The sequence below is a fragment of the Belonocnema kinseyi genome, chromosome 9 (assembly GCF_010883055.1).
Source record: "Belonocnema kinseyi isolate 2016_QV_RU_SX_M_011 chromosome 9, B_treatae_v1, whole genome shotgun sequence".
Taxonomy (NCBI): Eukaryota; Metazoa; Arthropoda; class Insecta; order Hymenoptera; family Cynipidae; genus Belonocnema; species Belonocnema kinseyi.
Genome location: NC_046665.1, coordinates 114,849,227 through 114,857,989, shown reverse-complemented (window position 1 = coordinate 114,857,989; position 8,763 = coordinate 114,849,227). Strand labels below are relative to the sequence as shown.

Here is an 8,763-nt window from a genome sequence, read left to right as displayed (position 1 = left end):
TGTGCTTTCTTAATCCGGGCTTTCAGGAGTGAGTACTCGAGATAGATAAGATTTGATGCATTTTGCTCACCTCTAATACTGAAGTCAAGTCCGAGTGTTTCAACAGCCTCCTCCGTTACTTTGTACAGAAATGCTCCTTTGCCCACTTCTTCGTGATTCCTGACAATTTTAAGGCGGTTCTAGACACCGCACCCAGGTGCCATGCAGCTTTCGGCACGGTTTTCACACCTCCGCTTCGGGGTTAATTCCTTCGGGACCACCCCTGGATAATTGTCCGCGACTGCCCATTTATTTTTGTAACCATATTCAGCAGAAACCCTTGGTACAGGGACCCTCTATCCGCAACCCGAGGACGCGTTCGGTGGCTTTGTCATAGGCCCTTCGGTCTGATTCTAGACGAACCAAAACGGATGACGAGCTTCGTGGACATTTTTCCGATGAATCCGACCTCTGGGCTATCAATTATTGTGTGTATAATGCAGCGAGAGCTTTGGCCGATGCGAACCGTAAAACAAAACCAACGGCTGATCGTAAGAACAAAAGATGAATGCATCAACTTGCCATAAAGATAGGCTGGGCAAGACAGCACGCGTCCCGCATTCAGTGTATGATTGATTACATCACATCTGGCTGGAAGTTTACCGCGAAGGTTCGAAAGTTCGCGCGCGAACTCCGGACCCGGTGTTACACACTTAGCAAGTCAAAACTGCTGACCATCAGGCAGCAAATTCTTGAGAGAATACGGATACTATCTGACGCTAAGAGAAGCCTAAGGCGGAGAGAGAGGTGGGTCCGAGAAAATCAACAGTTTCTCTCTGACCCATCTCGATTCTTCCAAGACCCTCCAGTTACTGTCGACCACCCACCCAAACCAGAGGAGGTAGAAGTATTTTGGAGAAAAGTCTACGAAGTGCAGCATAGACAGGACGAAGACTCAGATAATATAAATAGCTTGAAATCATCACTACCGAGGAGGTGAAAAAAGTATCAAGAGGAATGAAGAACTATTCCGCACCGGGACCAGATTATATCAAAACCTTCTGGTGGAAGAAGTTTCCTTCAACCCATCAGCATTTGGCCCGTATTTTCATCTCATATTTAAAGTCGGAAGAGCCGATTCCGGAAAGGTTAGTAGAAGGGAGCACAATACTCCTGCCGGAAATAGGCAGCTTATCTGAACCGAAGAATTACAGTCCAATCACTTGTCTGAACAGACTGTACAAGATATTCACAGCTATCCTAAATGATAGGATTGTTCGGGCAATTGAACCGGTGTGGCAAGAAATGTATGAACAACGAGGCTCAAAGAAAGTCGTAGCGGGATGTCGGGAGAACCTGCTCATCGATAGATGTGTCTGCAATGATGCAGCATTCTACCAGCATGATCTATCGATTGCCTGGATTGATTATCGGGAAGCTTTCGACTCAACCTCCCATAGACATATCATCTGTCTTTTGGATAGCTTATAGGTTCATCAGCAAATCGTTAGGTGCATAGAGAGATTGATGCCGCTTTGGAAAACCAGATTTACTATCTAATCTGGAAAAAATCGTGTGACATCTAACAAGGTCACCTTTCAGAGAGGTGTCTTTCAGGGCGACACCATAAGGCCACTCTTTTTTTGCCTTACATTATTGCCACTATCTCTAGCACTTCGCCATTCCGACGGGTACTTGTGCAGTAAACCTGCAGATCAAAAGAACAAGGTCACTCATGTATTTTACATGGACGATCTTAAGATCTATGTTAAAAACAAAGGGCAACTACATCTGGCTCTGGAGATTGTCGAACGATATACTAAAGAAATTGCAATGGAATTTGGGATAGATAAATGCGTCAATGTTTATTCGAAGCGAGGAAAACTAAATGGCATCCCTGACGATCCTGAGCTCGTTGATAGAAGCGCTATACGACACCTTTGCGCTGGAGAGACTTATACATACTTGGGCGTGCCACAGAGCCGCGTTCAGGGTGTGACATCTATAAAGGATCTATCTAGAGTACTCACTTCTGAAAGGCTGGATTAAGAAAGCACAAGAGAAAAACTTTCGTGAACAGCTCCTCAATTAGCGAATGCAAGGTATCTTTTACAGAAATGTCATTTCCACTTTAACACACCGTCGCCAGATTATGAGCCAAGACATTCCCGGTGATAGCTGCAGGGCGTGCCATGTACACCCCGAGCATTTAGCTCACATACTATCTAGTTGTCCAACTCATGCGGGAACGACCTACATCCAAATGTACAATGCGGCACTAAAATTGCTTTATTACTATCTCTGTCACTCTTACAGCATTAACCTTAATATCGCTCCTCTAAATGCTCCTAAGGAAATCGAGTCAATTGTGAAGAATGGGAAGTGCTGCATATACTGGAACTTTATATTCTCGGCAATTGTTGCTGTTTCACACTGGAGGCCTGACATGGTTCTTCTTGACTTCGAGAAGCGACCCATGTTTGTTATCGAGTTGCAACGATTGTACCCGGAATATTCTGTTAAACTAATCATCCTTATCATCGACGCTTTTGGAGGTGCCAAGTTTTCACTCGTTGGTAGCCTGAAAAGCATCCTTGCATGTCAACAATATGCTAAAACACTTGTGGGAAAAGTGCAGAAAGCGGTAGTCCTTGGATCGCTCAGTTTTATCAGGATGCACGAAACTTTTGCCGGATCGTCATATTGATTCCGTTACAGACTGTAACCACTTATCTCATGGTCGTGAGACGTGGTTGTGGCTCAAAATTTTAACGCGATGTCGCAGGGAGCGGGTGCAATTTTGCAGATTAGCACCCGCTCCTGGCGAAATCTTGCGGTTGTCCTAAAGAAAAATTTTTAATATATATACTTTGTTTTTTCCACTATATTAAATATCAGTATCCACAAGATAACATCCTACATGAATAATTTACCAGTAGGTAAAAATATTAAAATAATAATAATGTTTAAAAATAATTAATATGAAATAAATCAAAATTAGATATTATTTTTAAATGTATTGCTATGAAAATTTTATGGAATACAATATCTGTGTATTTTAAATTTTTAAGAAAGCATTTTGATCATAAGTTTGTTACAACAAATATTTTTTTTAAACTTCTGAGCATTTGCAAACAGTTTCAAGTTTTTGAATTGTATCATTTTTGAAATTTTAATCTGAATTTGAAATATTATGCTTTTTCAACATTTTACGTTATATTTAAAAATTAGTTTATTTACGGATTTTAGAATTTTTTATAAGAAAAAACAAGGGACGCGAAGATAATGGAACAAATGGAAAATAAAATTTCTTGCAAAGTCAAATTCCTGAATTAGAAATTTCCTGATTTATGCAAATGCCTGATCATTAAAATTCCGAACAATAAAATTCTCGAATTTGCGAATTCTTGAATAATAAAATTCCTGACAATAAATTGTCAAATTATAAAATATACGAATTAGAAATTTCCAAAGTTTGAACAATTTAAATCTTTTGTTTATAAATATTATTTATTTATTATGAATACAATAATGAAATATTCTTATAACAAAACTGTTTAAAATGTTTAAAGTTTTAAGAATTACCGTTTGAATTTAAAATAACCATAATTGACAAAAATATATTTGTGGGTGAAATTTCTTTTCAATTATTGTTATTTTCAATTCACACTACCATTTTAGAAACTTTGATCTTTAAAAATTATTTTTTTTTAAAAACATTCCATTATTGTGTTTTTGAAAAATATTTAATATTAATAAAAAAAAGTTTAAATTCGGTAATTTTCTAATTCATATATTTTATAATTCAGCAATTTTTTGTTAGGAATTTTCCGATTCAGGAATTTTTTTATTTGGAAATTTTATTATTTGGGAATTTTTCCGAATCAGAAATTTTACTTTTCAGTATTATAATTATATTTACATAAAATTGCAAAAATATATGAGAAAATCATTTGGATATGTTTGATGATACTTTCAGTTAGCTTCGGATCATTTTGGAAACATGTTTCCGGATTTTGGGAAAGAAGGATGCAGGGAAATATGTTATTCCTCGAATACGAAGAAATGAAAGATGTTCGTATTGCAAATATTTTCATGTGAAAAAATAAAAGATAAAAATTTGTTTCACCATAAAAAAATAACTGTTTTTGATTTAGGACCTGCAATGAGTAATAAAAAATACTTCGAAATTTCTGGGGAAAAAAGAAGTCTCCAAAAGAGAAATGACGGCACTTGAGAAGCATTTGAGTTTCGACAGTATGAAAACAAACCCAGCAGTGAATTGGGAACAGGCACTCGAAAGACGGAAAAGCTTTAAATCGATCACCAAAGAAGGGAAATTCATGAGAAGTGGAAAAGTCAATCAGTGGAAAGAGCGTATGTCGAAAGAAATGATTAATCGATTTGACTCGTGGACAGAAGACGTACCCAAAGGGTACAAAACTCGTTTTTAAGAGTGTGAACAATCAATTTCACACAAAATATCACGAAGCGGAATTTCTTTAAACAATTGATTGTGCTTAAATAACTGCTTATACTACTTGGATAATCTTTGTATAGTGCTAAATCAATACATGGGGACTCACAGAATACAAAATATATATATATATAATAATAATAATAATGTATTTTTATTGAATAATAATTTGCTGATTGGTGCTTAAAAATAAATTTGTTCAAAAATGTCAAATAGTGTTATTATAGGTAACAAAATATCCTTTTAAAAAATTGTTTCTTACTGATGTACGAATTACATTTAAACACAAAAATAATTACAAAGTTAGCAATAACCATGGTTTTGAACAGTTTCTGTGACAACATATTTTAATTTTAGTTTCAAAAACTGTTCCAATTTCCTTTAGTGAATTGCTGAAATTGTTGAATTGCCATGCAGATATTACTAACATTATTATAACTTTGATAATATTTGTTGAGGGATAACAATTTAAATGTTTACAAACTAGCAAGATAAACAAATTCAAAATTTCAACTTTGCACAAAGCTATTGAAACAAGAAGTTCGATTTTATTCTGCGCAGAACTACGAAATCTTTAAATTTGTTCATAAGAATGTTTATTCTTAACTTTTTGATTATTTTTTGTATAATCTCTTTTACCCTTATTAAAAGAATTGTAATTTTTCCTAGTTATTAAGAAGCTTCTCCTTTTTGCGTTTTCTCGATTAAATTTGAATTGAATTCATAGAATAAGTTGAAATTTTTTTTTTTTTTTGAGAATCCAACTATGTTGCCAAAAAGTTAACTTTTGCTCAAAAGCTCAACTAATAAGGTTAAAGTTGAACTACGTTGATAAAAATTCATTTTTCTTTTGTTGGATATTCATTTCTTCGGTTAAAAGTTGTACCGTTTTGTTGAAAAATAGTTTCATTTTACATTGAAAATTAAGTATTGTTCTTAAACTGAAAATTAAGCTATTTAATTTTTTGCTAAATATTAATCTTTTGTACTTTAAAATTCAAGCACATATTTGAAATTCATGTATTTTGTTGGTGATTTATCATTTTCGGTAAAAAATTAATTTTCTTGGTGGTAAAATACACTTTTTAGTTGAAAATTAAATTTTTCTTAGTGAATTTTGAACTCTATTCTCCAAACTTCTTTTTTTTTAATTAACCATTTTAGTTGAAAATTCATCGTTTTGGTTCAAAATTTAAACTTTTTCGCTAAAGGTTCGTTTTTGTGTTTGGAAATTAATTTTCTTCACTGAAAATTAAACTATTCTTCCATTAGTTAAGAATATTTTATTTTAAATTGAAAATTAATCTCTTCCGGTTGAAAATTATTTCTTTTTATGTAAAAATGCAACATCTTGTTTGGAAATACATCGGTTTTTGTTCAGGATATAACTACTTTCTTGAAAATTTGTATTTTTGTTTAGTAGAGTTCATATGTTCTTAATTTAAAATGGAAAAATTTATGTTTTAAATATTAACTATGTTATGCTTAGTTGAAAAATCAAATTTTTGGTTCAGAAACGTGGACAAAATTTCCAGTTTTGCACAGGATTAAAAGCCGAACCACCTCTTTTTTCATTTGGTTTAAAGTTAAACTTGTTTGTAAAACATTAACTTTCATATTATTAAAGTTTTATTGTTTTATTGTTTTATTGTTTTAGTTAAAAGTTAAAACTATTTAAACTGAAATTAATACATGTTGATGAAAATTGATCTTTTTGATTGAAGATTCATGTATCATGTTGAAGATTTCTCTTTTTTCTTATAGAAAATTCATCTGTTTAAATAATGTCCTAGAATTTCCTCTTTCTTTACTGTATTTATCTATTTATTTAAACTGCTTTCCTAAAACATTCGACTTTTTAGCATGAGCATTTACAATTTTGTGAAAAATTTATTTTTTTCTTTGAACTTAAGCTGCCTTATAAAAATGTCGTCTTTTTGGTTTAAGAAGTCAAAAATTTGGTTGAAAATCTAAATAGATTTTTTGTGTCTATATAATATTCGGTTTGAATGAATCGACAAGGTTTCAAATTTGATTTTTAACCGGAAAAGTGTGACGTGTTCCAAAATCCTTGCCCCCTCCTTCTATTGAAAACTTTGCGACGTCAAGCCACACCCTCCGCTTACCCTTTTCTAAAATTCCCATTGCAAAATAAATTTCCTGTCATTTGCCAGTTTTTGATGGTCCTTTCCTGCTTTTTCTCGGTTTTTCGATCTGAGCACATATTAAGTAACATTAGAAAGAGGAATGGGGTACTTGTTTCGTTACATTCTGTTATGTCGTGGGGGGGGGGGGGGGGAGTATTTTTAAATAGATTATTATTTTTAATCACTCAAAAAAGCAATCTTATTGATAGAAAAATTAAAATGATTCTTTATTCCGATAAATGAATTTTAAAAGAATATTTAAAAGATTTAAAATCAATTCAGAAGATTGCTAAAATTATCAAAGAAGAAATGGTAATAATTTTTAAATTTTACGTTTAAACAATTTGAAAGGGGAAAATTATTGTTTTGGAACATTTTTTATGATTTTTTATTTTAAAAGATGAACTTTAAGAGGAAATTGAAAAAGATTTCCTTAAATTTTGAGAAAGTGTAGAAGATTTTAAAGCAAAATGTTTTAATTTGGCAAGATTAAGCTCTTTAAAAAGATTTGAAGAGATTAAAAAAGAATTTCAAGCTGTAAATGATTTTAAAAAGAAGATTTTTGAAGATTTTATACCAAAGTATTAGAATCTTAAATAAAATTTTAAAAGGTATCAAGTGGATAAACAACTTTCCTTAAAATGTGTCTAGCAAAATTTGGAAGATTTTAAGGATATTTTGTTACATTTCGAATAATTTTTCAAAAAATTAACAAAAATTCGAGTCATCTAAAAATAGTTTCAGGAATTTAGAAGGTTTTGAAGAGATTAACAATATTTTAAGTCTAGGAAAATATGAGGTATATAAGGAGACGAAAGATAGGGTGAGAGGAGGGAAGGGAATCTCTGAGGGATTCTGGGTGGATAGGGGGTTGAGGCAAGGATGCCCGCTGAGCTCAACGCTTTTTGCAATTTCGATCGCAGATATGGAAAGTAAGGTAGCGGCCGGAGTGGTAGAAGAAGTTAGGGTAGGAGGAGTCAGGATGTGCTCATTCGCATATGCAGATGGCAGAGTGCTGTTGGCAAAGGGCGAAGAGGCTTTGAAGGAGATGATGAAGAGGTTAAGAAGTTACTTGGACAAAAATATGTCAGAGTTAAATGCTGACAAGTCGCAGGTTATGGTGTTCAGGAAAGCAGATGGGAGCGATAGGGGAGGAGAGTGGAAGTGGAAGAGAAAAGCGTTACAGGAGGTGAAAGAGTTCGTGTACCTGGGCTTCCTGTTTCGAAGGAATGGGGAAGTGGATGGTCACATAAAAGAGAGGGTGAGAAGGGCAAATGTGGTGATGAGGCAGGTGTAGGGGTTGGGGAAGAGGTTGTTCGCAGATGATTTTGAAAGGAGAATGAAGTTGTTGGATTCGCTAGTGGTGAGTGTCTTATTTCATTGAGTGGAGATGTGGGGTTGGAAGGTAAGTGAGGAGGTAAATACGGTAGAGGAGAGTTATGTAAAGTGGATACTGGGATTGGCAAGGAATACGCCGAACTATAATGTCAGGAAGGAGACAGTAAGAACGAGTTTAGGGAGTGTTGGTTAGAGAAGGAGAACAGACGTAGTGGTGCAAAAATGGAGGTGGTGAGGGAAAGGTATTTTAGAACGAATAGATTTCAGATGGAGCAAAGATGAGAGAGAATAATAAAGTGATGATATAATGGAAACTATGTGTGGATTATTTTAAGAGAGAGAGTGCAATATTTGGGTAAGAAAGGAGAGCAAGGAAATCAGGAACTTATAGCGAGAATGAGGTAAGTTCCAGCAATTTTCTATTAAAGTATATAGGGTAAGTTAGAGGCACATGGGCTATGCCCCCTTCTCCCCTGTTATTTCCCAGTGATGGACAAAGTTGCAAAAACCTTTTAAATTCTTGGAAATACCATTGAAATCTTTGTTAAATCTTTCCGATATTTTTGGAAATCTTTTCCAAATATTTAAAATATTTCCTAAATATTGCGAAATTATTGAAACCATTGAAGTATTTGTGAAATCTTTCATATCTGTCCGTAATACTTGCGAAATCTTAAAAATCTTCGAAAAATCGTTGAAATCTTTATGTAATTTTACATATCTATTAGAAATCTTTTCGCAATATTTGAAATCTTTGCAAAAGCATTAAAATCTTTGCAAAATTATTCTGAAATCTTTGCGAAATATTTTACATCTTGAGGA

The 8,763-nt window shown here is 33.7% G+C and overlaps 1 pseudogene; it reads left to right on the top strand.

The window, feature by feature from the left end:
• Window positions 1-4,433, top strand: part of LOC117180700 — a 20,606-nt pseudogene extending 16,173 nt beyond the window's left edge.
• Window positions 4,434-8,763: the final 4,330 nt, after the last annotated feature.